Source organism: Trematomus bernacchii, unplaced genomic scaffold (assembly GCF_902827165.1).
Source record: "Trematomus bernacchii unplaced genomic scaffold, fTreBer1.1, whole genome shotgun sequence".
NCBI classification, from domain to species: domain Eukaryota; kingdom Metazoa; phylum Chordata; class Actinopteri; order Perciformes; family Nototheniidae; genus Trematomus; species Trematomus bernacchii.
In genome coordinates this window covers 1,281,417-1,309,406 of record NW_022987513.1, presented here as the reverse complement: position 1 = coordinate 1,309,406, position 27,990 = coordinate 1,281,417, and the positions used below count along the sequence as shown (strand labels likewise).

The following is a 27,990-nucleotide window of genomic DNA, read 5'->3' as shown; positions in this document are numbered from 1 at the left end:
TCAGTGTTTACCCTACCATTGTCTTGGAGGGGCGCTGCGCCCCGCCAACGGTGCCCCGCGCCCCCCTGAAATTCAAGGTGTTTAAAAAATAAAATAAATGATAATGTTTTTTTTTATATATTTTTTTATATATATATATATATAGCACCAAATTGCAACTAATCTATATCTACTGTCACTTTTCACATTGAACATGTGCTCTTTTATTAAATAAACTAAACGCTTTCATTTTAAGTTGAAAAGCTCAGACAGCACCCCCCCAAAGCAGTAAACCTAGGGGAAACACTGAAAATGTCTGTTTCCTTGTTAATGTTGCAAATGGAGCTCCTGTGATGCAAGAAACCTTTTACGATAAAGCTCTGTCATATGATAACAAGAGGCCATCAAATGTTTACAAAATAACTGACTTCAGCACTAATGCAGCAGCAGTATGGAAGTAGACACTCTGATATCTGCCAGAGCCACTGCAGTCCAACTGTCCAGTGTCCGAGGGGTTAAAAGCTTCTGTTCTGCCTGTGGCGACAATGCTACGCCGGCAATAGGTCACATTTAAGTCCCAGCCCCTGGACGGCCAGACTGCAAGACAGAGCGTAATTATCCCAGCCAGTTACAGTTCAACAACTCCATCAAGCTGCTAGCCAGATACCAGGTTTCCCTGGCAACGCCTCCGAAGTGATTCACAGACCAGAGAGAGAGAGAAGGGGATATAAGACCAAACCTGGAGAGGACTGACCATCACACACACACACACACACACACACACACACACACACACACACACACACACACACACACACACACACACACACACACACACACACACACACACACACACACACACACACACACACACACACACACACACACACACACATGAGGAATGAGTTAGCATTTATCTCTTCCGGGTTTCCTCATCTCGAAGTCAATGGTTTTCCTGAACGTGTTTTTGGTCAGATGAAATAAGGTCTGTGGTTAACACAAGCAGAAGAGATTTTGACATCAGTAAATACCTTACTGGTGCATGTCTGAAGTTTTTAAGTATCACAAAAAGGGCAGTAGTAGTGACCAAATGAGACCATGCTGTTTGTTTATAGACTGATGTTATCTTTTTACTTCTGGTGATTGCATTTACGCTTAAAAAATCATAAACGTGGTTTTAATATTTAGCAATTATCCTACCAACGTGCAAGTGTCATAAATGTGTGTTTGCCACATATCTTATTTTCCGCACTATTCTAAAATCGAATATAACGTATCATTTATTTAGTTCAGGGAACCCTTGCTCTGCTAACTCTCAGGTCACCCTACAGAAAGACGTGATCCCTGCACCACTCGGTTCCAGTGGGTCGGCTGAGACCTCTGGCCCTCTTGAGCTTTGTTGTTTTTAATCCTCCGCCCAGGTCTCCAGACTCCTCTGAACCCACAGGCCCACCGTGAACATCCTCAAAATCTCAGCGCGGCTCGACTGTCCCTTCATTAGACCCCCCCCCCCCCCTACAGCACTTAATGTATCTGAAACAGTCGCCCAGAGAATAAAAGACAAAGTTGTTTGCTTTTGATGCACGGGATAATTACATTAGGTCAAGCACAGTGTATACCTTTGATTTAATAACAACTCAATTGAATTAGCGTGTGTATGGGGGGGGGGGGGGGCTTTGTGTATACAATATGTGCATGCATGCTTTTGCTTAGGTGTGTGTGTGTTCAGGTGACTGTCTGGCCTCCTGCCGCAGTGTCTGGAAACTCACGTGCCATTCCACGCTGCTCGGCTATCAGGCATACCTGAAGCCCCCCCCACCCCCCATATTCCCCTCCTCCCCCATCCTGCTGTGATCCACTGAACACTAAGCTGCTTCAGCAGACAACACAACATGACATTAAAAATAAAACAAGCTAATTCAATCAAATCCATGCCATTTCCATGTTAGCTCCAGCCCAAATCCAGATTCAGAGGATCAGCGTTAATCTGTCCTCCTGACTTTATCTGGGATCGACGTGGCGGCGCGGTGTGTTACATGACCACCTCTGAACAATGGAGTGGAATCTCTCACACACACTCGGGTCCATCAGCTGGAGCCTTTGGTTTATCTACACCTATTCACGGTCTGAATCAATCTTTGCTGCAGGAACCTGACGAGTAGAAACCGCATCGTGAATTTGGTTTATTAAGGACAAGTGAGGATAAAACGTATCACTCCATATTTTATAATACAATACATTTTGATAAGGTCCCGGTAACAAAAAGTAAATCTGAAGGTCTGCTTGGTGATTAGTTTTTATAAACTTGTTTTTCTCGCCATTATTATTTTCATTTGTGTAAAATAATTTGAGTGGCTTTGTCTAAACATAGTACATAAATGGTTGTATTGAAAGACATCATAAGCTGCTATTACACCTGCTGTTAAGTCATTTGACCTTGACAACCACTTACAGATTTTCTAAGAAAGCATCTTATTATATTGAAATTTGAATATTTGATGACACTTAAATAAAAATGACAATTGCCGCTGTTGTTTAAAACAAAGCCATTCTGATGTCAAATAAATGTACATTTAATACTCATTACCAACCAGTCACTAAATGTGCAGCTTGCAGGAGTTTCCTTGTTGGTTCCTTGTTGCATCAGACACAGTGTGAAGTGTGGATGGCACAGAAGAGATGAATTTAGTAGTTTCTAACTGAGTGTGACTTTGAAGAAAGTTGTTATTCACCGTTCAGCGGACTCACAAACTAGCCGGCAGCTGATGTTAACGGGGTGATATTTATTGGGTCCCTGGCGGAAACATGCTGCTTTGTTACTGTTCGGGAAGTCGTGAGGATTCCATCAGCTACCGTGTTCCAGACTCTGTCAGACAGACCCTAATAAAACTGTCTGGCTGTTTCTGGGCAGCGCTCCGCTCAGGCTGTGCTGCGTCTGACTGCTCAGCACTTGTCGCACTGTGCCTGGCTGTTTGGTATTCAGGGGGCTCCTTCAGCTGTTGCTGGGGCTCTGTGGCACAGGCACTGATTAGTTGGCATCAGCATTGTTCACTTAGAAACCAAATGGGGGGACGAGAAGAACAAAAAAAAACATAATTAGGGAGAGAGGGAGACTGGAGACAGGGGGGGGGGTGCAGAGGAGAGTATTCGAAAGAAAATCAATTGTTTTGAGCTGCATCTGTAATATGGGTCACTTTGCAGAAATAAGGTTTTCAGACAGGCGCGGTCTTGGGAAAAACTGAAAGTCAGGTTGTTATGGTGAGTGAAATCCCAGCATCGCATAAGGAAACAGACCACTTCCCTTAAAGGGCCTCATTTATTTACATTTGACTCCTATAGTCATGTTATTATGAAGACAAGGGCAATTTTTCATTTTCTATTCAATGTTCAATCTTGTCATTTTTTGCGGCCTGTGGTGTTGAATTAATTTCCTTGACTTCACTTTAAATATTGATTTACAACATTGTGGCTGAAACATCTCATGACAATGAAACATTACAACTAAAATAAGTTAAGGAAGTAACACAATTCCTGTGGAACTGATGAGCACTTTAAAAGTGGTTTGATTTTTATTTAACATTAATAAATATGGCATTTATGATTTGTCCTTTTTTCTTATTTTAACAATGCTTAGCAATTTTCTGGAAATGATATAAATGTCAATACTTTAAATAAAGACAAATTAAGCTTGTAAATTCTAGTTTCTATTTGGATTAAATAGTTTACATTTTTTTTATCAAATGATAATACATGTTTGGCAATTTTTACCTGGGGATTCCATATATTTGTAAATTATAAGGTTAAAACTTTGAAACATTAATTTAAATAACTCTTCTGGGAAATTCTGAAAGATCAGATGCTTCATTTTTATATGGATTTTAATAAACAATATGATTACTCACAATCATTTCTTGCACTTTCTGACAGTTTGCAGAGAAATGCTAAAACTCGTTAAGGAGTACAACTAAAATCACAGAATGTGTGTGAGTATTAAAAAACACATAAATGCGCAAGCTCTGGTCGGGGGTTTCAATGAAATGAACAGACTACTGAAAGCTGAATTTGTAAAGTGTGTATCACAGTCTTTAGTTTAAAATGTGGAACAAGCGGCGGAGTGATGTGGAACACAAAGACCGTGTTGGTAATGGAGGATCAGATATATTGGCGGTCCCTGATGCTGACAGGGGTTCATCAGGCTGGGTGTGGTGGTCTAATCAGATCATCTGTAACTAGAATGGTATTTAAACAAAGATGTTGACACAAAGACAGATTACATGTCGTCGACGGCACCGTGCAGCGAGGGATTCGGTTTTATGGCGATGACACTGCTGAGTTCATTAACGTCATTCTCGCTATATCTCTTCGAAAAAGTCAAACATGCACATTCCTTAATATACAGTTCTGTCAGCTCTAGAGTAAAAAACCATTCGCTCTTCATTTTACTCGACTGTTTCCTTAGCGTCGTCTCTACCATATATACATTTTAAATCATTGATGCCTCATTTTTCGGAAATTTGGTAGAAAGTCGATTGTGCCCTCCGCCCACGTCCCAAGAGCCTAACCCGTGGTTTTATATCAAAAGAGCTCACAAGTTAGGGTCTCAGGGAGCAGGTGAAGTACGACAGGGTCTGCTGAGGAGCCGCAGTCAGCTGCAGGGCACCGAGCGCCACCTTTCCCCTCTCTCTCCCTCTCTCTCCCTCCCTCCCTCCCCTCCACACACACACACACACACACACACACACACACACACACACACACACACACACACACACACACACACACACACACACACACACACACACACACACACACACACACACACACACACACACACACACACACACACACACACACACACACACAGAGGCATCCACGTCCAAGAAGTGTCTGTATTTAATGAGAAATGGGCTCCATTTAAAATAAATCGGTGTATTGGACACACAAAAAGGTCTCCATGTTCCTCCACTGCAGATAACTTGTGTTCTTTAGAAGGCTGAGTTTGGTTGTGTAAAGGAAAGCATGCAAAGGTAGAAACACACACGTGCTTACACACACTAAATGACACGCCAACAGCAAAAGAGATGAAAAAGGCAGATGAAGCCGTTAGTTTGTTGAAGGAAGCCGGACTTAAATGATCTTCATGGCAGCACCCAGACAGAAGCAGAGGCTCAGACAGACCGGGCTGCTCTGAGCTTACTAGCCTTTGTGCTGAAGAGAAAAAAGAAGCCAAACAGCCAGGCTCGCCTCTTTGTCCTAAACAGCACCGGCCGATCATCAGTCTGTGTTTGTCTCTTCCAGGAAGGTTGGACCCGACTGTTGGAAGCCGAGCGTCCCTTTACATTGAGCGGAGAACTCAAAGAACTCGATCAGCTTCTGGCTTTACACCACACGATACGCTCGGATATCTTCAGCGTGGAGGAGAACACAGGTAAACTCCACAGTGACTGCACCACCCTGGACTCCAGACCACACCACCCTACACATCAAACTCTACAGCGATGGCGGCTAACATGAGATGACTTGTCTCAGGCAACAAGCCGCAGTCAGACATATTAAAGCCTTTATCCAACAGAAACATAATGAATTGCCATAAAATGCAGTAAATACAAATGTATATTGGTTATATTCTAATAAAACGTTTTTGCCTCTCATGTCCCCAAACACACCACTGCCCCCACCCCACCCCACCTCCTCAGCCTCCCAGCCTGCCACCCGCCTCACAACTCCTCCCCCTCAGACATTAAACAAAAAAATGGATAGATGTCTCTGACTGTCTCCTCTCTGGGGAACGCCGGGCAAAGTGGAGGCTTCCGGAAATGAATGCTCCGCACCACCCGACATGTTGCCTCGCATGCTCGCTCCTCTGTCTGCCCCCCCCCCCCGACTACGGCTTTTGTTATCTGCCTCCGAGCTGTAGAAGAAGAAGAAGAGGAAGAAGAACAGAGGGGAAAGCGGCAGAAGAAGAAGGGAGTGCAAGAAAGATGGGGGGGGGGGGGAGTTGTCCGCGGGAGGTTGCAGCCAGACGCAGGTCACTGAGGTGGGACGCTACCCCCCCCCCACCCCCACCAGCACAGCAGCACTTGCATTGTCAGCTCCATCCCAGCATCCTACCCCCCACCACCACCACTCCTCCTCTCCTCCTCCTCCTCCTCCTCCTCCTCCTCCTCCTCCTCCTCCTCCTCCTCCTCCTCCTCCTCCTCCTCCTCCTCCTCCCTCCTCCAGACACCAGGACCATCAGCCATGTCTTGACACTGTCATCTACTTTTATATTTGTCCTCTCTGTCGCCACAGGTCCAACACGATGAAAGAAGAAGAAAAACAAAAGCCAAAAATATTCACTCCCGCCGCCGCAACCCGCTACCTTTTCCTCTCACCATCCCCCCTCCCACATTTGACCCTTCCACCCCAAGCTCTGCCTCTCCAGCGTCTACTGCCCTCTACCAATTGTTCCACCCCCCCCCCCCCCCCCCTCGTCCCCTCCCATCACACCAGGTCTGTACCTGTCTGCTTGTCTCTCTGCCTGTTACTCCCTGTCTGCAGCTGCTTGCCCAAAGTGAGATACTGCAGCAGGAGTCTGCAGCGACAGCCCTCGCTCTCTCCCTCCCTCTCTCTCTCTCTCTCTCTCTCTCTCTCTCTCTCACACACCCTCCATCCAGCCTTTGCCGGTGAACACGTTCCTCCCTGTGCTGATCAATTTCTTCTCTTTTCCAGCCGCGTACAAACACACACACACACACACACACACACACACACACACACACACACACACGATGCAGCGAACGGGCTGGCCGTGGAGGAGGACGCACCGCAGCCATCCCACTGAATTCTGCTCACATGCAAACACTGATCAACATATAGAGCATGTGATACAAAATACAAACAGTCATCTGACACACACAAATAGTGACTCACACACACACTGGCTGCACACAAAAAAAAAGACAGATGCCCGATGCAGGAAAGCGAAAGCAGGACACAGGATGACACTACAGCGGCTCGGCACTGTGTGGTCACTGCAAGCATGAACACACACTGTCACTGTCACAATATTGTGACCGAGGCTCGAAAACAGTAAGCCACACATCAGTCCGAGTCAGATGCTAGTGCTGGTTAATGTGTCAAAGATATTATATTTTCTACACACGGGTGTGTTAAATATAGTTCATTTAAAGTGAATTAACGTTAAAGGGATGACATTTTCTTTGTTCTTTCACAGCAGAATATCCACTTTTTCTACTGCAAATGGGATAAATGTTTTTTTGTAGTGTGCAATATTAATTCAACTGTGGGGAAGGCTGTAGAAAAGAATAAACAAAGAAGACGTTTTTTTTGTCTGTCTGAGCGAGATCTGCCCTTGACAGCTTGTTCTAATCTCAGAGTTTAATCACCCTCAACACCCCGGATAGATTAGGGTTATGACCCCGTGTGACACGTAGGGGGCAGGGAGAGAGATCTGCAAATGTTATCATTGATTGATTATGCCCTTTAATCTAAATGGAAACGTCCGCTTTTTTTATTCTGCTGCTCCACCAGAAAAAAGACTGAATTTGAAAATGTCTTTCGGTACCTTTCTTTACTACGGAACACACGCAGAAGAACGGCGAGCCGAACACCGCCGACGTGAAGAAGTCAATCCTGCAGCCAATGTCAAAACCGTGGCCAGGTTGAAGTCTATGGGGGATGGTGGGTCTTGGAAGATTGGCTCGGTGATGGCGGCGGTGACGCAGAGGCGGGGGGGGACGGGGGGGGGGTTGGGAGTTTGCTGTATGCTAAAGCCAGTGGGGCCAGCAGGCGGCCATATAGGTGATCAATCAGCTCCATTACAGCCGTTTCACTGCAGAGTCTGGAGCTGTCGCTGCATCCCACCCATCACCCCTCCACACACACACACACACACACACACACACACACACACACACACACACACACACACACACACACACACACACACACACCACACACACACACACACACACACACACACACACACACACACACACACACACACACACACACACACACACACACACACACACACACACACACACACACAGTGTCTAGACTGCAGATACAACCTATTGGTGTGATGAAATTGGTCCAGATGAGCAAATGGCGCATAGGAGATACACAATCCAGTATCTGTAGACACTCTTTCAACAAAAGCTGCGTATCTTATTACGGTGGGGTTTGACGTTGATCATAGAGTTTCTCAATGTACTCGCTTTGAATTGTAGCAAGACGTTTTCAAAGCACCCATGAAATAGGCCGGGCTCATTTGTGATTGATAAACAACATGCACAATGATCCAAGAGACGTTACGCAGCAATGATACCGTTCGTTTATGAGCTCAAATATCATTACTCAGCCGAGAGATGCAAATCTGCGCCACAGATGCCGGGCCAGCATCAGACAGGTATCGGAACAATGGACTTATCTCGGTCCGTGCAAGCAGCACCGAACGGGAACATGGAGCAGCAGGAGTAGGGGGGGTGAAGGTGGAGAGCGAAGGAGGAGGAGGAGGAGGGAGCAGGACATTTGTGATGCACAGCGCCTTGCCAGCCAGTCAGCCAGCCAGCGGGACATTAATGACGATCATGTCTTGTCTCACTAGCTGTCGGCCAGTCAGCAGATCCTAACCTTGTCCCTGCCCTTCTCAAATCAATGCCATTGATCTGTCCCAGGGGTCAAGGGGCAAGAGCGTATCAATAGGGGGAGAGTGGCTGATGCAGCAGGCGCAGAGGGGCTGACACCAGACAGATCGATGACACCCCCCGTCTGCCATCGGTGTGTTATGATTATTCATTTGCCATTAACCCCCAGCACATTAAGGGAATATGTTTCCTTTGGAATAAATAGGGCTTGGGGCTGCTCGCTTTTATAGGGAAGGGAGGTTTTATGAGTTCGGAAGCTAAAGTAGCAGTCTGGCCGGAACGACAGTGTTTCTGGTCTCAGACGATTTGTTACCAAGGGTTCCGCCTGTGAGTGACGTCAACAACGAGAAGCCAATGGCTGCACGCACAGCAGATACAGGCGCAAGAGGCTATTGGCTGATTTGACATATTTTTTGTGCAAGATTGCTTCACTTCCTGTGATGGATTTGGATGGATCTCGGACACTTGAGGTAGAGAAAGTATCAGGAAGTTTATGACCCTTGACTGCTGGGTCGATTCCTTTTAAATATGGTTCCCCAGATGTCTAAAAGAAATTAAAAGTGTAATCCGCAATGTGATCACAAACAATGGATCCACTGCACTGACACTAAAACTTTTTTTAAATTCACACAACATCCTTAACCCTATGCAATCTGGATTCAGATCAAAGCACAGTACTGTGACTGCCAGTCTGAAAGTCTTAGACGATATTAAGGCTGCTTTGGATAAGAAATCAGTTTGTGTTGCATTGTTTATTGACCTAGCCAAAGCATTTGACACTGTAGATCACCACATTATGTCTAATGTTATGTTGGTGTCTCGTTTCGGTCACAATGCCATTTGCTGGTTTCAGAGTTATCTAACCGACCGTACTCAATGCGTCAGGTTGGGTAGTACTGTCTCTGACCCTGTCACCTTGGAGAAGGGAGTTCCACAGGGCTCTATCTTGGGGCCCTTGCTCTTTTTATTATATGTAAACAATATTTGTAATCAGATGCAATTTTCTACCTATCATATGTATGCTGATGACACTATTGTATACTCGTGTGCTCCTTCTCTGGATATGGCCGTTTCCAATTTAAAATCAGATTTTATCACGCTGCAGCATGCGCTTCTTGATTCTAAACTGCTATTGAACAGTAAGAAAACCAAAGCAATGCTTTTTGCTCCCAAGTCAGCGTCCTCCTCTTGCCTCTCCATTGACACCCTTGATGGCGTTTCTGTTGAGTTTGTTGATACCTACAAATATCTGGGCTTTTGGTTGGACAGTAATCTGAACTTTAAACACCATATTGAAGTTTTAACAAAGAAATTGAAATTCACTCTTGGCTTCCTTTTCAGATTTAAATGTTGTTTTTCAACTTCATCCCGTAAAAGGTTGGTCTCTGGCTTATTCCTGTCCCAGCTGGACTACGGTGATACCATTTATAGATTGGCCTGTCCCACTGTTTTGGCCAAACTTGACCCACTCTACCATGCTGCACTGCGTTATATATCAAATGCACCCTATAGGACTCATCATTGCACACTGTATAGCCTAACTGGATGGTCCTCACTTACTATGCGTAGGATGCAGCACTGGTTTTTATTAATGTATAAAGCCATTTTAGGTAAGCTTCCACTCTACATATGTGTCAGATTTGCCCCAGTTTGTGACTCTTACAACCTCAGATCCAGTGCCTGGATACGGTTCCAGGTACCTACTGTACGGACTGAGGCTGGAAAAAGGAGTCTTTCTTATTATGGTCCTTGGTCTTGGAATGACCTTCAATCACGCCTCAAACTGAGGGCACTTGTCTCTATAGCATGTTTTAAATTGAAGTTGTCTGAAGTCCTCACCACCAGCTGCTCTTGCAGTAACAAGTAGTGTACTTTTTTTATTGTCCTAATGTGCACAATGTAGTGACTGCTTTTTCCTCTTTTGTTTTCTTAGTTATGTTCTCTGTATTTTATATGTTTGTGTTATGTGTTATGTGTAACGTTGCTGCCTTCTTGGCCAGGTCAGCATTGAAAATGAGATTTTATCTCAATGTTTTTATCTGGTTAAATAAAGGTTAAATAAAAATAAAAATAAAACACTGAAATAAAGTGGCTTCAGGGACTGTTTTTGTTTTGCTGCATTAGGTTGAGGAGTTTACTTCAGCTGGAGATATAAGCAGTTTTGAATCGTCTCCATCTACTTTTTTGCCTTTGTTATAAGAGACAGTAGACTAACTAATACCGATTCAACCGACCATAGAATGAAGAAAAAAGAGAGGAAACAATTAATTGATAGCGTTTTTGTTGTGTCCCTGGGCAAGACACTTCACCCCAAATTGCTCCTGTGGTGATTGTCCACAGTATTGAGTATGTAAGTGGCTTTGGATAAAAGCGTCTAACATGTAACATGTAATGTAATGTTCATATAAGAAAGTAATGAGATGAGGCAGATTTGATTTAAGAACTTTAGACAATAGATACTAGCTTTAATTGCTTGTTCAAAATAATCAAAGTTTAGGTTTATTGTGTGCCTGTTTTCGTTTGCGCACTGTGACAGCGTTGCACTACAACATCTCATTGTATATTTTTGTATAATGACAATAAAGGTTTTCTATTCTATTAATGGTTAACTGCTTTTTCTGTTTCCTCGTCGAAAAAATATAGTGTAAAGGTGACTCATCAAATGATTGTCAAGCCTAATTACGGCACTTCCTGCAACACAAAATGTGGACTCCAGCTGCCACATTCAATAAAGACAATTCTTATTTTCTTAATGCTTAAAGTCGGCTGAAGAACCTTGAGACTCTTGGCAAACGGACTTCTCAAAGGGGTTGTTGTAGCACTGGAGACAGAACTTGAGCCACCCCTATCTAATCCTATAATTTATTTGTTTAACCATCCCATAAATAAAGGCGCAGCTGGAACCAATTACTTTTAGTTGAGCTGCTGGACAGGGGAGTGCTGAGGCAGCACCGCTCTCCTCCGCACATCTGGAGGAACCATTGGGGCTCAGAGGTGAGGAGAGAGGAGGAAAATCAAGGTTCCTAAAATAAACACTCCATGTCAATTTGTGAAAGCTTAGGAAAAAAAAACTAGCAACAATTTTAAATAAATTATGTATTCGTTGAAAAAACTTGGAAATTGTGGAAGCAATATATTTTACAGAGACGACCATCCCTTGTCTGATCGCTCGCTGTTGTATAATCCCTGCTGGGTTTTTTGTCTTTTTTTCCTTTACGCAGAAAAAGCCCCGTGTCTACTGTTTTATTTGTTCTTGCTTATTTTTTTGTACTTATTAATTGAACGTTAGCTTGTCTGGTACGTTGACCCTATTGTTGGGTCACTAAACAAAGTTAAACTGTTAACTCACCAAAATGATATACAAATGCTTTGTGACCACAAACAAAGAATAGAAAATGACATATATTTCTGATTATTTGAAGAATTTCGAGCCACCAACTCTTCATCACCAGCAACACTGGTTATGTTGGGTCAAATGATGAGGCGCGAGCTTCCTGACATAAGAGATAAAAGGAGTGCTTGGGTTTCCAGGGATTTACCGGGCTCAGATTCCCTCACAGAAACTTGTTTGACGACAATGACGATGCGAGACCGAGCAGCTTCAATAGAGGTGTAAGTATCTCTCCAGATTGAATTACTTTCCTGATCTAAAGAAATGACTGTTTCCACTTGATCCCATTCAGTTTGTGCTCTGATAGGAAACACAAATGGGGGTTTCCAGGGCTGTTCACAGGTCCAAGATGATTTCAGGAAATGAAATTCGAAGACTGGTTTGTTAGTCCCTTGATGTACGGCATTGGGAGTGTGACCTACATTTCTCACTAACCCTCAGTTGGTTATTATTATAAGTTTGAGTCCTTTAGCCAAAGGGAAGAGCAAATCGTCTAGAGATAATTGTATGATTATAGGATTCAGATTCAGATTTTTAAAGTACAACAACACATCTGGCTCATATGAATACAAAGGCAATTTCAAATACCCAAACCAATTAGAAATAATGATAAAGTTTGCCGAATAGATGTCCACTTGAAGAGCAAAATCTGTGCCATCTCACAAAACAATGCAACCTACTCAAATATTTTTTTTTTAAATAACGCTGTCTTGAATAGGGACAAAATGTGTTGCCACTTTTCTGCTGTGTGCTGCTTTGGAGTCATTTTACAAGCCATGGCTCTGTGCCAGAAAAATATGAAGTTGGATGCATTCAGCCGAGTGCACAAGTCTACCAGACACAGAGGGTGTTTCTCAATGTCGAGGAAGGCTGCTCCAGAGCCACTATTTCAAGCATACTACGTCATCGAGTGCCGCCGAAGGACTGTTCCAATGTCCAGCATACTTGGGATTCTACCGAGGCCGGCATACTTCGTAGCGAGAAATTTCGAGGCTGCACATGTGTAGACTCCGCGGTCTTAAAATCCCCACAATGCTTTGCGCACGGACCAATTTCCAAATCTTTGGCGGAAATCGCGCTCCATTTAAGGCGGGGCCTCGCATATGACGCACACCTGTTAACCCGTTCCACAATTCTTCGTTTTCCGAGGCTAGGAAGGATTCTTGCCTACCAAGCAAGCGTCCTCGACATTGAGAAACACCCAGAGACTTCAGAGTCACTGAGTCAAGCCCAAACCTGAGACTAAACCTCCGAACGACAAAAGCGAATTGTTTTGAACTTGAACAGTATATCATATAAGGCCCAGAGACAACATATAAATATCATAATAAATATTGCTGAGTTCTGCTGGGGCAAACAGCCGTACATATGTTTGTTATGTCAATAAAACCAAAATCCTGGGGAAATGTACCTCAAACCTTAGTCCGCTGTAGGAAAATATACAAATGTAATGTGCAAAAAGCAATGCTTTGAAACCACAGGGCCTGGAATACACAATGGAGAACCTGTTAAACACAACAAGTGGGATTTATTAAGATTATTATGTTTCCTATTTTGTCTTTGTATTAAACCAAGTACATCATGATGTTTGGTGCAAAGCTCACACTGGACTGAAGATGCCACACTGACACTGTATTACAGGCCAAAGATGGAGCAACATTTAACATAGATGGTATAAAAACCCCAGTTACAAGATTCTAACACTCTTTTTATACTGAATTTCACTGTTACAGAAGCAGCAACAGAACATTTTAGTAACCCAAAATGTACAGCGTTGCTTCAGCAATTTCACATCATCGTAATTGGGCCTATTTACCTATCTATAATATTATTAACAAGACTTTTGTCATATGTCATGCAGACAGAGGAAAACAGTAGACTGCATATAGTTGTGTTTGTGTGTGTACTGCAGTTAAAGGAACACCATGATGCAATCGATGTTGCGTGGTTACTCCCACTAACCATAATGCATTATGTCTAAAAATACAGCATTCGTCAAGTTAACGCTCATTGAAGGTTTCGAGCCGCAGCAGGCTGAAGGTCAGCTATGAAATCAGATCCTTAACTGAGCATGGATCACATTAATACAAAGACCATTAACACTGCATTGAGTCTTTTTAAAATGCAATGCCATTAACAATCCTATACTGCATTATAAACAAAAGACTGATGTCATACGTGTACTCCAAGGAAAGCTAGAAGGTTGTACAGTTAACTCCCAGGATGTAATTCTAAACCATACAACCTACTACCTCAACCCGGATGCACACATTTTCAACTAGGGTTCCCCTTTTTTATTTACTATTCATAGTATATCATCCTTTAGTCATAAGGACTCTTTGTCGTTCTTATCTAACACAAAGCATTACCACCAGCATAATATGTCAAGATAATTATTTCCTATGTACATGGGACATATGATTAATATGCAATGTACACTTCATATCATAAATGGGACTTACGTTTTAAAGCGAAACATTAAAAAAAGGGTTTAAAGGCGACGTTCACACCACGATGACAAAGACCCACAGAGGCGAGCTTGTGCTGTCAGATTCGCCACAAGATCGGATCTACGGGTTTGTGCCAAATGGTTATAGCCAAAGTATGAACATAATTAAATAAAGCATAAAGTCTAAGCACTGTCGTCTCTGATAATGTGACAAAGAGCTATACAAGTTAACAGGCGTGAATTACTACCTCAAAATGTCCTTCCCTTGTGCGCCGAAAAGTGACAGAGAGTGGAAAGTCGGTTCACTTCAGCTGACATATAGAGAAACTGCAGCAGGAGCATTTGTTGAGATTCAGCCAAAAAATGAAAGTTCATCAGACAGATGGTGAAAGCATTGTGATAACTTACCCCTCAGGGAAGTGTCTCGCTCGGGGGGGTTTGCTGCCATGGTCAATCTCTGTAAAAACAGGACAAAGAAAGTTAAAAACACACACACACTGATAAGGGACAGCACTTTATGAAATACTAGCAACTTTCAGTAAACTGCAATAGAAACCATTCAGAAGTGTGATGTGAGAAAGGAGCATGCTACATGCTAATAACTTCGGACAACACCAGATCCACATGGAGAGGGGGGCGACATTTAAACACAAATGACTGAACATGTATACGTTTCTGTGCCCTGTCTGGGAGTATCGCATGACTCAGCAGTTCCTAGATATGAAATAAGGTCCATAACAATAACAATTATAAGTGTTGCTATGCTAAACTAGCCGCAGGATTGCCATAGCAGTGCTGTTCCTGGCCAGCAGCAGGCTGTGGTGAGAGGTTAGCTCAACTTAGCCAAGACCGCAGAGAGCCGAGCCTGAGAGGGATGCCAGTGAAATCAAGCATGCCACGGGGAGCTACCATTAACTGTGCCAGTGCCAGAGAGCCGTATTCCACCGGTCGCAGTGCGACAAAGTGAGGAGAGAGTGAGAATTTCACTTACCCAGATTTCTATTATCCTGTCTAATGTATTATTTCCCTATCCTTCTGCGAGCGTTACAACCGTTGGGTTTTAATTTAGTTTTGATCAGTTTTTTGGTTATGCAAAGAAAGATCAAGAGGCACTGACAATACAAGTTAACTCCAGCGGTGCTCTGAACGCCATTTTCTCCCAAACAAACAAGAACAAGAGAAGGAAAAACCGGATAAAACGTCTCGCCAGCATCATTATTCCCTGTTTCCTTCTTTTCGCCCTCTGTGTGTCTAACTCGCTCTCGCCTGGCACCATCACAAAACCTTGGCAGGAGTGATCACATGATTTCCTACCAGAAAGCCACAGCATTCCCAGTAAGTATTCTGCTGACATTGTGAAGACATCTTTTGTCTAAATCAAAATGTTAGACAGGCGGGGGACTGGGTGAAGGGTGGTGTTAGGAGTCATGGCAACCTCTACCTGGCAGGCTGCCCAGCACCCCGAGGTGGGGGAAGTAGGGGCTAATATGGTGTGGAGCAGGAATGCTTAATGCTTTCCAAAGTCAACTCTAGGGGCGTGCTGGTTGCTTGAGATTTCAGCTCTGATGCCAACAATTACAGTAAATACAAGAGACTGAATGCAAGGCAAACTAAGATTAACTCCTCCAGATTTAAATATATCTGGACACGGGATCGGACCAAAATATTTCTGATTACAGGAAAACTGACATGATCTCCTTTATGATAGCTTAGCTTAAACAGAGCCATTAGTTCTCTCTACAAAATGGCCAAGCAGCCCTCTGCTCCAGCCTACATTAAACAGTCTCATCTGACACAGTTCCAAAACATTCTCCCATTGAGAGGGTCATTTCATATCCTGAGAGGCAGGAGGCCGGGGTCAAAGTTCAAATGAGAATGGAAGGGGGGGTCTTCCCTTGAGCATTGGATATACCACTGCACACGAGACAGGGGTGAACAAACCAGACAGACCTCTCAACATGGTAATACATGAGATGTGAAAAATCTATAGTCAGTGGAGGAGGGAGAGACACAAACAACATGAGCTCAGATATGAAGAGCTTCATCATTTAAACTGGGGGTAGTTTACAGAAAATAACACTGTTAAAAGAATATCTGTAACAAAAACACTGAGCCTGAGTCTAAATGTCATCATAGGCTCACTTTTCAAATGACTACATCATTATAGAAATATAATCAGAATGCTGGACAACAAAGGATTGGGAGTATAATTGCTTTAAAAAATGTGCCGTTGTCAATTGTTGTAAAATCAGTTTACTGTGTAAACTCTGTAAAGCTTTTCATTTATTCTGAGCATCAGTTAGGGTTGTTAGTTAGCCATAATCACTGTAAATCACTTAATTGATCAGATGAGGGCAATTTACAGGCTGGACGGAGTGGCTATTCATCTTTTTGAGGCATAATATCTGATAGTTTGTAATCTACATTTCCAAAGATATCAGTCCTCTGGACAACAAAGGGGTGGCTGAGTATAGCATGCTTAAAAGAGGCCCTATTATGCTTTTGGGGGTTTTCCCTGTCCTGTATTGTATTGGTTTCTGTGCATGTCAATGGTCTGCAAAGGCTAAAATCCCTCAAGAAGTTCCCTCCAGAGGGAGTTTCTCTCACGACCTGAAGCACCTCCATTGGACTCCTTTGCTTACTGCCTTATCATAGTGACATCACTTTGTAACACTCACGCTTCTATTGGCTGTCATTCCAACACATTGTGCATGATACAGTGATAAAGTGAAACAATGTGTTATTTTTACCAAAATCTGCGAAGTGGCAGCTCATACAGAAGGAAGAGTTTTTTGTTTGTTATTCTCCACAGGCACAGACACGTTGTTATTTTTGGCTCAAAACTTGTATCTCCATCAAACTAATAGCCTCAAGCTATGATGGATAAACAGTCAACAGGTTCATCCAGACAGAAGTTTGTAGAGTTCAGTGTAATGAGAGACAAACTCATCCAGCCGTTTTGTTGTGTTTCAGTATGTGACTTGACTTGCCAAGGATAGAATAACACAATACAGAACCCACAATGCTGAAATGAAAAATGTCCTGAATAATATTTTGGATAACTGTGCAGTTGTTTTAAATATTGGAAGAAAGGAAACTGCAAACTAGTAATAAGATGGCTGAGGCTGCACACAGAATTGACTTTGTAGAGGCGCTTCTCAATGCCCAGCCACGAGCAAACAGGGTTCACAAATACAGAAATATTACTTCAACGCTAGAACAAATATGTGTTGACATTAACAGCAAGTGCATAAACTAGAAGCAAAACAGAAATGAAATTAGATTTGTGATTCCATTACGGAACATTCCTTTTTTTAGATCATTTTTGGCCAGTTTAGTCTTTATTATAGTGATAGATTTGAAAGGGGGTTATAGGGATTATACGCTTAAAAGGTTCAGGGGCTGGATCTAAACCGACGTCCCCGAAACGTTCGATTTTGAAATTCATGCACACAGAGCAAAATCAAAGGCATACAAGCTTCAATGTGTAATAAAATACGGCTTAATGCAAACATTCTGGCTTTAGAAGACAGTTGCTCACTAATGTGGACTCTTTAGGAGGACAGAATGATGTTTAGGGACGGATACCCCGGGCTCTCGTGTTGCTTTAAAAGCTTACAGCCGGGGCCTGACCCACCTGTCTGTTGATTCTGCTGCCTAGCACCAGACACTGATGTTTTCAGCAAGGCTTATTGGCTGCAGCTGACTAACCGGCAACCAATCAGAGCGCAGAGAGGAATGGAGGCCATCAGACAGTTGTTGTAGGAGGGAGGGGAAGAGGACAACCAAATCTCATCCAAACAAGGAAGCCACCAAGATAAAAACTGCAGGAAAATCCCACCCTGAGCACAAAGGGTGTCTTTGCTGCCTCTTCATTTAAAGACACTTGGCAATAGAAATAGACTTTTGTCAAATGTAGATGCATCCCAATAACACAGTAAAGGGCATGTGCTTCTGAGTGGTGCAGAATTGATAACCTGGCTCCGGGCGAGGCAGCTATCAGACCGCGCGTCGCTAAAAACGGATCAATACTTGATGAATTCCTCACGGCGCAGTTTCAGAAACATAAATGTATCCACACGAGTGCATAAAGTAACATCTGGGGATCGATGAATATGACATTACACACAGCCCAAGGAATGCATCTTCTTGATTGACCTGAGCATTTTCAAATTCATTCAGGCCAGAATTAAAATGGATCGGCCGGCGCGGCACCTTGGTTCGTCCTGGAATCTTTTTATTGTGTGCTCGGCTCATCTGGCCTTGTGTTTTAATTACCACTGTCTCCTATCAGGCAGCTCAGGCAATACGACAACAACAATGGAGAAATGAAAGGCTTAGACTGGCATTTTATAGTGAATTAGTGCTCGGCAGAGATAAGGTTAGCATTGTCCTGAAATCAAATGTAATTAAAAAGCACACAGCAGCAGGAACCTGTGATGGATCTTAGTCAATATTTAACGCTATTGTTTGATTCACTGTTTATGTGCTTTATTTTCATGGCTTTTAATAAAACCAAATCGATGGTAAAAATAATGATGTTAAAACTGCCTTTGTGGATGCGTTCCTAGAAGAAAGTAGTTCTTTTTTAAAGATTCTTTAATGGGAATAATTAGCAATTTTACACCTTATATCAGACCATAAGAATTTAAAATGAAGTATTTGCAAATGTTATGCTCAGGTGAGTAGGTACGGTGGTTTTGATTTGAAATTTGGCATAAGTCATGCCATTGGATGAGCTGCTTGTGTGAATTACTTACAAATATTCCTCACATTTTCGTGACTGCAAAAAAAGCGTAACAACTTCTAATATGGAGGCTGAATCAAAGCACGAGTCTGAATGCTATTAGTTCATCCTATCAACAATACCAAACCATGAGAGAATAAGCAGGTGAGCGCAATCTAAAAGGTTCTTTATTCATTTATTTACCAAAAAAGCTTTAAAAACTGTTTCCAGTTTGTATCTGGTACATCTTTAACATTTATTTGAGGAATCCGAACACATGCAGTACCAAGTTCTAGTTGTACTCCAGCCACACCATCAAACGATCTTTCTGCTAAGATCATAGCGACAGGTGTGTGCATTTCAAAGAAACCCAGAACATTATATTGCACACATAATTGTCCACAGGCCATCTTCAGAGACCATTATCGACCACATCAAAGATGACTTCTCATTGAGGAGGCGGTTATTATAATGATACCTTTTCTCTGCCAGAGCTCACCAAATGCTTTCCCAAAGATAATCCCTCTGCACAACCTCTCATTATCAAAGCAATTGTGTGACAATGGGGAGAAGAACACTGGAAATGATGTGAATTAGCGTAGGACTATGTGAGAATGATTGCTGATTCAAGGCTTTAATTAGGCCCTTGCAAAACAATCAGACACAATTAGGAGGTAGGAGTCGGTAACTCATGAGCAAGAAGAGATTATTTTGTATTTGATGATGGTTTTTAAATGCTCGTTTGATGCTTTTTCAGTCGAGTACTAGATAGAGGAAAGTGTGCACAGATCTTATTGTGGCTAATAAAGCAGGTGACTTGCAGGTAAATCAGCAGGTGAGTCAGCACTGCCTTCCAATAGAAATGACAATTAGCTGGTAATTGACTTCCAAAGCATCGTCTGACGGGCTCTGGAAACAAGCTCTTAATTCTAAAGACATCCACAGTGCACCCTGCACGTCTACCAGGCCAAACAACTGGCAACATGCACATCTTTATGGAAGCAAACTGCTTATTAATGCCAAATCCTGGAAGTATTGTCAGATGTGTGAAAAACCCAACAAGAAACATAACCATCCATGTATTATTCCATAAAAATTGACTCACATTATAAGTGGAATATTATTCATAACTATTTAGGTAATACTAACACTAGACATAGAAATTTAAATATTAAATTAACTTGTTTTATTGCTTTTTTACATCCAGAAAAAGGTCACAGTTCATGTAGAAGACCTACCATCAGGTATGTTTAGCAAAGGTTTGGCCCACATGTTTGTATTAGTGAACATTATTCAAATGATCAAGCTTTATAAGACAATTAACATGGAAGTGTAAGTATGAAGTTGCTTCACTGTGTCTGGTTGGATATTACCAACAATATAAAGTTTGATACTGTAAATAAAAAAAGTTTTTTATAAAAAACAATAATAATAATAGTTAATATAATAAAAATAAAAATAATAATAATGATCATACATTCACAATTTTCATATGAATTGAATTGTATTATTATCAACCTTAATTTTTATGGGGAAAAAAAGTGGTATTACATGGTATTTAAATAGCGTTACAGACCTAAATTACCACAGATAAAAGATACTGCAGACTTCACCCTGCATTATGTACTGGATTTATTCTGCTAGGCCTCTATGAGCTGCAGTATACACTGTGGACCATATGACACATGTACACCCATAGTGAACTGTATGATACTTCTATATTTGTATGTTTGACAAATCAAGACTTACTACACGAAATCACATGCAGCAGGTCTAGACAATAATTCAAGACATCTGTCCAAAGTTCATGTCCATTTGGCATTATGATCATTTACTCACTCAGCTTACACATGCATATATGGAGGGTGTGTGTGTGTGTGTGTGTGTGTGTGTGTGTGTGTGTGTGTGTGTGTGTGTGTGTGTGTGTGTGTGTGTGTGTGTGTGTGAAAGGTGTGTGGAGGCAGTTCTGCAGAGATGCGCTCCAGTTGAGAACATGTGGCTCCTCTCACCCACAGCCATGTAGCCTGGCAGAGCACATGTCAGTGAGCGGGTTGGACAGAGCAGGGATTATAAGGCAGCCTGGTGTTTCCACTGGGCGCCCCCCCGCCGGGCTACATGCTCTCAGCTCCCTTTGTCTGCTCTTAACCCGTTAAATCCTGTGGAAGAGCCCATTCACAAATGTGTCACACACCCCGGGGATGCATTTTGTGTGGAAGAATGATCTTAAAGGGGTTACACAGCACTGCCACTGACTCCAGCCCCCCCACACAAACACATTCATTTGTTTCCTGGGGTGTTTGCAGTTTCAATTATTGTCAACTCCTAATGAGTTAATTTCTTGCTAAGGCCTTAAAACAACGTTCTCTAAGAGAATGTGCCCGTGTAGTCAGTCCACACCAACACCCTAACCCTAACCCTAGGGATATGGACGTTTATTTTTTAATTTAGATATTATACCTCCTATTAGGTTAGTTCAAAGGTTGTAAAGTTGAACCTAATGTTTCTTATTTAAACGTAATATTATTGCTTTCAACTAACCTAATACAGTAATGTGAAATCTGTTGACCTTATGCATTTAATTGAAGTCAACGTTTCAGTTTCCTCAGTGAAACCACAATTGGTTTGCTGTATTCCAGCATCAGCCACTGCTTTACTGCACCGTTGTGTTGAGCATACTTAGCAGCTGACTACATCGCGACTGTTTGTGTATTGGATGTGTTATGGATACAGATAACACACGCGGTACATTTTGCGGGTCCACTCAGAGAAAGTGTAATTATACTGCAGTAATACCCTCCATGATTAATGATGTGGGCCTCTGAAACCAAACCATCGCGCCAATGGCAAATTACCAATATAAAAATAAACCATGATGTGAGCGGTTCAGCGGGGCCAGAGCACAAAATGTCTCTGGGTGTGTATTTATTCACGGTGTGAGCGACTGCTCCAGTGACCCGATTAGTGTTGGGCCTCTGTTAGAGACCAGCTCCATCCAGATGAATGGTACGCAGCCCTGCAGTCTGACAGATAAGTGGGGTTTGTTTGTGTTTTTTAGAAAGGAAAAAGTCAGAGCCTCATATTTCTTTAAATGAAGTGCTAAGATAGTCTCAGCAACACCTTCACTGAGAGAAAGAGAATAAAAAAGAAAGAAGCCGTGTCATATAAATTATTGTTGACATTGTCCTGTCGTCACTGCTCTGGAATGTGTTGCAAATGTACAGAAAAAAAGAAAAAGTAGAGTAAAAGTTACAATACCAAAAAGTCTGAATACCTTGTTAAAGGAAAATCCTACATTCATCATCATCATTGAGTATACTGTTTATTTATAGTAGTATTGGCATCAAAAACACTACGTGGATTATGATTTTGATGCATTAATATGTCTTGTAAAGCCAATAAAAGTGTTTCATTACTTTGTATACTCCTGCTGCATACTTTACCTATACTTAAATCTGAATCTACAAAGTAACTAAAGCTATCAAGAAATACAATAATGGCTTCTAGAATAAAGTATAGCATTCAGTGGAAATGCTCATGTACAGTACAGTACTGGAGTAACTTTAGTTGTTAGTAACTCCATGTAAACTGCTCTGTCCTAAATTCCTCACAAAGGTCTGAGCACTGCAGTCAAGTTCACATTTCTTGTAAAACACTGCTCTGCGCACAACCACATATGATTAGTCCTCCACCCAACAACAACACACACACTCACACACAGGCAGGCACACACTCCCTTCTTGCATGGAGAGCACTTGACTCGTTCCCAAATTGAACTCTTATGCACTCTCCTCGTATGAAAGAAAATGTCTTTTTGTAGCCAAACTGCAGTGGATTGCTACATTGAGCGCGGCCCTTAAAGTAGCAGGGATGATGTGGTTAGGAATCAACGTTTACTGACGCCTGGGCCGGTGTCAGAAACATACTGTATGTAACACTAGGCAATTATTGGCCAGCGCATAATGATGTGTGTCAGATATATAGTCTCTGTATTTTCCAGTAAATCAGAGGTAATTCAGCAAGATTCATTTAGGATTAGATATTTCTAAAATCTGTCATTAAATCAGATTAAAGTGAGTGATAAAACAAATGTACACAGAACACACACCATCCAAACATTTTTTAAGTAAACTATAATAACTTGGTTACGGCAACAAAATAATATTTATAGCAGAGTAAGAATTGATCCATCGACAGTACATATGTTTCTTTTTCTGCTGCTGGAATCTGCTCTCAGATAACAGAGGGAATTCCCGAGTGGTAAATGAAGAGCTACCTGTCTGGACTTCACGCTACACTGACACTGATTGTTTGTTGATAATTCATTTGTATTGTTTAAACTGGACTTTCACACTTTTAAGCAGTGTCTTCATAAATTCCAACATCCTCAAACTTAATTAAATGAGCTAAGAACAATGTTTTAAGCACAAATCCATCTAATCCGTCTAGTTTTATTGCACATTCAAACTGATAATTAATGAGCCATTAAATGCCAGGCCTGTGGTTTCTTAACGGGCATGAATTTGAAGTGTGCATGCATCTCAGCATCAATCAGATGCAAAGTTGACAAACGGCTCTGTTCCTTTTTTATTAACAATAAATCAAAGTGTGCACATGGCCGTCTCTCTGACAGAGATAATGAAAAGCAGAGGGAGAAATAGCCAAACATCATGTCGTATGTCCCAACAAACTGAGGATCAACTGTTTCCAATTAGGCTTACAAAGAGGCGTGCACAAAATAGAATGAACCCATCCACCCTGTGTCCTTTTGTACTAAAATAATAGTTTACAGGTTGCTGGTAAAAAAAAGAATTTCAAATACAATCTCTATATTGAAAAAACTGACACGTTGACTTTAATTAAATGTATTATGTCGACAAATTACACATAACTGTATGAGGTCAGTTGAAAGCACTAATATTGAGTTTAAATAAAAAAATATTAGGTTCAACTAAACATTATTGCTTTCTAACCTAATACAGTTATGTGGAATTCCTTGATATAATACATTTAATTAAAGTCAACGGTTCAGTTTATTCAGTGTATTTGTTTTATTTTCTCTCTTAAAGAAGATATGAGAAAATGCGTCCAAGTTTCTCTCTCCTTTCTCTCACTGCTTTTTAATCCGGTCACATCGCTGAGCAGGTGAAGTCAGCCGGAGACTTTCCCACGGTCTGAGAGCAGATCACCGCCCCGAGCCCTTCCTGAGGGCCGGCCATCTGTCCGCTCTGTTTGGAGTGTGTGAGGGGGTAAAAGCGTCAGCTGCATGACCAAATTCAACGTTCCAACACACCCCTCCTTCATGAAGAAAAGCCCAAAGCATCCATTCAACTCCACACACACATACACACACACAGCTTGTGCCCAAACACAAACAAATCAACAAACAAACAGACAGATGTGACTCCTCACACCGACAGATTTGCAATCCAAAGCCCTCACACACACAGTTGTTATAACAATTAGTTTGCCTTAACTGATCTGTTAAAAGTCCTTTTAAATATTAACACCAGCTCACATTTTGAAGATAATAAAAAAACAAAGGCATCCCGGAGAAAGAGCAGAACAGATTGTTTCCTTGGCCCCCTTTTCTGCGTAAAACATGAAAGTGGCTGTGTGAGAATCCTCATTAGGACGGGATCGGCCTCTCAACAAAGCAGTTCAGCACATAAACCTTGACCTTTGCTCCCTGCGAGGATACATCATCTGACACCCACAGAACAAAACAATCTCACCACAGAGCAGCTCAAAATGTAGCCCGGCAAATCTGAGAACATCATCGCTAAAATCTCACAATAAAAAAAAAAAGAAACACATCTTACTCTGAATTGCCACGATCATGTGACGCATTTCTTTCTTTCTGGAGCACATGCTGCCACCCCCAGCCCCAAGCGTCCCCCCTACTCTTTTTTTCTTCCCTCCTCTTGCTGATCATTTTATTCCCCCTCTCAAAGGGCGACTCTGCCGCTGGTGGATATGGTCCTCGCCCCGGCCTGATGCATTTTTAAAATGCGTGACATTGCCTCTGTGGGAGCATGAGAACGGAGCTTCCTCAATAGTAGGGTCCCCATACCCGGCCCGTAACCATGGAAGCAGATGCCTGCCCTCCCGGCCCTCCTTACCTCCTGTCGATCGCAGGCTGGGAGCTGCTCTGGCTGTGAAAAGAAGCTGCGCCTGCCTTTCTCCTCGCTCTGACCGAACTTGCCCCCCTCCTCAAAAGGAGCCATTGAACAGGTCACCGGTCTAGACTTGTTTGCACGGTCCAGGGAGCAGCCTTGATGTAACCCTTGCTCTGTCCTCTCTCTCTTTCTCTCTGAGCCTGCCACAGCAGCCGCCCAGCGACTGCAGACTGTGGAGGGGTGGCGGGGGGACATTGGAGACGTGGATTTGAAAAAGAGCCCGTCCGATTTTGCCATTGTGCCTTTTCATTCATCGATCGAATGAATATCGAACCTTCTGTCCCTGTGTGTGTGAAACGGATAGCTTAGCAAGCATTTCCCGCCCTCTCCTCGCAGGTCTGCGGGCCAGAGCTGTGATTTCTTTTACCACTAATTGTAAGAATGTCATTTTTATTTTACACATTTCTTTCCTTTTTAATTATTCCTGCTGCCTGATGCAAGAAACACATAAAAGAGGTTTAATGCATTTGATCATTTTGGATCATTTGATGAGTTTTGTTTTCAGCATACACTTATTTTAATTTAATTTAGTTATAAATCAAATTGTTACATCTGTGCAAAATACAACAAATCATGTAATAGTGCAAACAAACATTACATGTTTGTGTTATAATGAATCAAGTAATAAGCAACTTTCATTTGAAGCAATCCCAAGGAATTATATTACATTTTTGATGGATTTGCAACATCTACAAATAAGTTGGAACCTTTTATATTAAATACTGAAATATTATAGGGAAACAAAACTAGCTATAACTTTAAACTGATGCTTGATTCCTAAAAGCTGCTAGTAATTTCATCTACCATTATTTGTATATAGAGAGAATTAAGATCAACACTAAAATGATTGCACTTCCTCCAAACTGATTTTAAAATGAAGTCACCAGACCCATAGTTATAATTGAAAACACACAAAATGTTGTAAGTCTTGTCATCAAGCACAATTACTTACAATGAATGATCATTTCAGGGCTGATATGATGTGTTTGGATGATCATGAAGGAGTAAATGGTACAGGTGAGTATTTGTGCATTTTACAAGGAGGCAGAGAGAGGACGCAGCTTTACTAAAAGGTGAGATTATCAATGTCAACATATCCATAATGTTCAATCAGCGCTGAGGCCACTGATACGGGCACTATTATCTCATTCATAACCCAAACTCATCTTCTTGTTGAAAGGACATATTATGGTATTACTTAGCACCCAATACTTTTCCTTTAATATTTAAACTGATTTAGAAAGAAACAATACTATTCCATTTTGTTTTTAAATAACCTTACACATAACATTTTTGTAAAATAAAAGCATTCATTAATTTCAAATGATTACAAAGCCAGTTTAACCTATATAAATATTGTATTTATTTATATACCATTATGGTAACACATTTTTATTTTTTAACTGAATTTGTTATGCTTTCTAGGAAATACATATATTTGTGTGTGCGTGTTGAGTTGCATGATGACAGTTAAAAAAACACAGCTAAATAAGGTTGGAAATAAATTGTAAATCATGCAGACACAATGCTGAGATGAGGAGCAGGTTCAGCTTCCATGCTCCGTTTGACAGGTTGCTATGCAGGGGCCAATCTGAGGGGGCCGGAGGGGGCCGGAGGGGGACAGAACGGGGCAGAAAATGAGCAAATTCAAAGGCAGAGGAAGGAAAGCAAAGGAAGCAGTGAAGTAAGAAGGCAGAGGCATTGTGTGAGCACGAGCATCCAGGCTGCTCCCACACTGAGAGCCAGGCCGGCCTCTAAAGTACATCCACACCACGACACCATCCACCCTGCAGAACAAGGGCCACGGCCGGGGACAGACATCGCTTTATGGGAAAATATACGGAATAATTACACAGACAGAAAAGCTGCGTTTCGGACAAGCAGCAAAAATAATTTAACATTTAGTCTGAGGTTTAAGTGATGAAGATTTACTGGGGTTATTATCTGATAAATACATCTTGACAAACACAACACATCTTGACCATTTTAATTATTCTTTGTCTGCTAGTTATGTATTTTGTATCATATATTTGTTATATATTAATACAGTGTTCTAAAACTAGAGAATCCATGAAATGGAAATTATTGATATTTTTCATTTGGTTTTAAACTAAAATGATAGAAAAGATAAGATATTATATATAATATAATTGTTATTTGCGATTTCTATACTTAAAAGGAAAATAAAGATAGGATGTAAACAATTATAAGAAATAGAGAAAGAGTCCTCCAAATAATGCAGAACATTATTAGAGCCGGCTGAGAGTAGCAGAACAATGGTGGAGCAGGGTGGGGGGGGACGTCTCACACACCGACAGCGAAACGCTCAACCTTCCTGTCTCATATCACACACACACACACACACACACACACACACACACACACACACACACACACACACACACACACACACACACACACACACACGGCCATATTTTACTCAGTCACAACACACAAAGTACAATTTTAAAATGGGGGGGGGGGCTATATGTTCATCAGGGAATAAACTGTATCGTATATATACTGTGAGAAATTATTATGATTATGTTAAATGCAGTTTTTGCTAATTCCAGATTTCTAATTCCAGGTTATTTTGTGAATTTATCATGTGATGCAAC

The 27,990-nt window shown here is 41.8% G+C and overlaps 1 long non-coding RNA gene across 2 annotated transcripts in view; it reads right to left on the bottom strand.

The window, feature by feature from the left end:
- Window positions 1-310: 310 nt before the first annotated feature.
- LOC117500204 overlaps window positions 311-27,990 on the bottom strand; it is a 45,836-nt gene continuing 18,156 nt past the window's right edge. The window contains exons 2-3 of one of the 2 annotated variants that reach the window (XR_004557772.1): window positions 14,879-14,927; window positions 311-728 (exon numbers count right to left, since the gene is read on the bottom strand). This is a non-coding gene — a long non-coding RNA (uncharacterized LOC117500204). Of the gene's footprint in view, window positions 729-2,164; window positions 3,031-14,878; window positions 14,928-27,990 lie in introns of those variants that run through there. The other variant, XR_004557771.1, reaches the window with a different exon arrangement.